The following is a 2,500-nucleotide window of genomic DNA, read 5'->3' as shown; positions in this document are numbered from 1 at the left end:
TAGCTCAGTTGGGAGAGCGTTAGACTGAAGATCTAAAGGTCCCTGGTTCGATACCGGGTTTCGGCATTGTGGAAGATAATATTTTTCGACATAAAATGCAATTTTGCAACAAAAAGCTTACGTTTTCAGGCTTCAAACTTTAAAATCATATTTACAAAAACATTTTTACAAAAATCACTTTGCCACAACCACTGCTTATGTCTCTCAGTAGCCAACTCCAGTCCTCGAGAGCTACCAACAGTTCCCATCTTCCAGACAACCTAGCTGCTGCACAGGTGCACTCATTACTCACTAACACATTTTAAAAGATCCACAGGTGGAGCTAATTACTTCACTTGTGATTCTGTGAGGTGAGCTGGAAAACATTAACTGTTGGTAGCTCTCGAGGACTGGAGTTGGCTACCCCAGACTTAGAGAATGCTTTATACTCTGTATATTTTGAGTTTGTAAATTGCCAAAAATTGCTATCTGAGCAAAAAATAAAAACAACTCCTTCGAGCCGGAATTGAACCAGCGACCTAAGGATTTCTACACCAATCATCTCTACAGTCCTCCGCTCTACCAGCTGAGCTATCGAAGGATGCTGTAGGTTCTCAAATATGTTATTATATGCTCTTTAATATAGCTTTAAATGTTTAGCTAAATGATTGTTCTAGGAATAATGTGAATATTCTATTGTTTATAACCATTTGACAACCTTTGTTTAAAATTGGGCTTTGAAAATTAATTTCTAATTAATAATTTCTATTCAGTGTGGCTGCTGAAATTGACTGGTGTCAGTCTTAAGGAGGGGAAGAGAATGTGTGTAAGAAAAAGAGAAAACAAGCTGGCATCCCAAAGATTTTGATGCGCTAACAAACATGGATTTCTAGTCCATCGCCTTAACCAATCGGCCACGACTACTGCTTAAGCCTTGCTGTATTTTCACAATAGATTGTCTATGGATTGAGCTGCCTGCACTGAGAAATTGAAGATCTAAAGGTACCTGGTTCGATCCCGGGTTTCGGCATTGTGGAAGATAATATTTTTCGACATAAAATGCAATTTTGCAACAAAAAGCTTACGTTTTCAGGCTTCAAACTTTAAAATCATATTTACAAAAACATTTTTACAAAAATCACTTTGCCACAACCACTGCTTATGTCTCTCAGTAGCCAACTCCAGTCCTCGAGAGCTACCAACAGTTCCCATCTTCCAGACAACCTAGCTGCTGCACAGGTGCACTCATTACTCACTAACACATTTTAAAAGATCCACAGGTGGAGCTAATTACTTCACTTGTGATTCTGTGAGGTGAGCTGGAAAACATTAACTGTTGGTAGCTCTCGAGGACTGGAGTTGGCTACCCCAGACTTAGAGAATGCTTTATACTCTGTATATTTTGAGTTTGTAAATTGCCAAAAATTGCTATCTGAGCAAAAAATAAAAACAACTCCTTCGAGCCGGAATTGAACCAGCGACCTAAGGATTTCTACACCAATCATCTCTACAGTCCTCCGCTCTACCAGCTGACTAATTAATAATTTCTATTCAGTGTGGCTGCTGAAATTGACTGGTGTCAGTCTTAAGGAGGGGAAGAGAATGTGTGTAAGAAAAAGAGAAAACAAGCTGGCATCCAAAAGATTTTGATGCGCTAACAAACATGGATTTCTAGTCCATCGCCTTAACCACTCGGCCACGACTACTGCTTAAGCCTTGCTGTATTTTCACAATAGATTGTCTATGGATTGAGCTGCCTGCACTGAGAAATTGAGGATGTATTGTATTGACCCAAACACACCCAAAACTTCATTCTCCTTTACATTTGATGCGCTAATGGCCTGAACTCGCTATGGGCATCACAGGTTTCAAGTTTTTAAAAACTTGCAGAAAAGAGAAAACTTAAGGCGTTCGTAGTCGGCAGGATTTGAACCTGCGCAGGGAGACCCCAATGGATTTCTAGTCCATCGCCTTAACCACTCGGCCACGACTACTGAATAAACCATGTCCTAGTTTCACAATAGATTGTCTATGGATTGAGATGCCTGCAGTCAGAAAGTGAGGATGTATTATATTGACCCAAATACACCCAAAACTTCATTCTCCTTACATTTTGCCCCGAAAAACGATTGCAAGACCAAGGGAGCTTGCCGAAATAGCTCAGTTGGGAGAGCGTTAGACTGAAGATCTAAAGGTCCCTGGTTCGATCCCGGGTTTCGGCATTGTGGAAGATAATATTTTTCGACATAAAATGCAATTTTGCAACAAAAAGCTTACGTTTTCAGGCTTCAAACTTTAAAATCATATTTACAAAAACATTTTTACAAAAATCACTTTGCCACAACCACTGCTTATGTCTCTCAGTAGCCAACTCCAGTCCTCGAGAGCTACCAACAGTTCCCATCTTCCAGACAACCTAGCTGCTGCACAGGTGCACTCATTACTCACTAACACATTTTAAAAGATCCACAGGTGGAGCTAATTACTTCACTTGTGATTCTGCGAGGTGAGCTGGAAAACA

At 40.2% G+C, this 2,500-nt stretch overlaps 4 non-coding genes across 4 annotated transcripts in view; 2 read left to right on the top strand and 2 right to left on the bottom strand.

Annotated features, from left to right (window-relative positions):
* TRNAF-GAA (transfer RNA phenylalanine (anticodon GAA)) overlaps nucleotides 1–66 on the top strand; it is a 73-nt gene extending 7 nt beyond the window's left edge. The window contains exon 1 of the tRNA in view: nucleotides 1–66. This exon is cut by the window's left edge and continues 7 nt beyond it. This is a non-coding gene — a tRNA (tRNA-Phe).
* Nucleotides 67–490: 424 nt separating this feature from the next.
* On the bottom strand, nucleotides 491–580 carry TRNAY-GUA (transfer RNA tyrosine (anticodon GUA)). Its single transcript is given in 2 exon segments — nucleotides 491–526; nucleotides 544–580. It is a non-coding gene; the product is annotated as a tRNA-Tyr (tRNA).
* Nucleotides 581–1,891: 1,311 nt separating this feature from the next.
* On the bottom strand, nucleotides 1,892–1,973 carry TRNAS-AGA (transfer RNA serine (anticodon AGA)). Its single transcript has one exon. It is a non-coding gene; the product is annotated as a tRNA-Ser (tRNA).
* Nucleotides 1,974–2,128: 155 nt separating this feature from the next.
* TRNAF-GAA (transfer RNA phenylalanine (anticodon GAA)) lies at nucleotides 2,129–2,201 on the top strand. Its single transcript has one exon. It is a non-coding gene; the product is annotated as a tRNA-Phe (tRNA).
* The last annotated feature ends 299 nt before the right edge of the window (nucleotides 2,202–2,500 follow it).

This window comes from Crinia signifera, chromosome 3 (assembly GCF_055691185.1).
Source record: "Crinia signifera chromosome 3, ASM5569118v1, whole genome shotgun sequence".
NCBI classification, from domain to species: Eukaryota; Metazoa; Chordata; class Amphibia; order Anura; family Myobatrachidae; genus Crinia; species Crinia signifera.
Note: the sequence above shows the minus strand (reverse complement) of the source record. Positions and strands in the feature narration are given on the sequence as shown.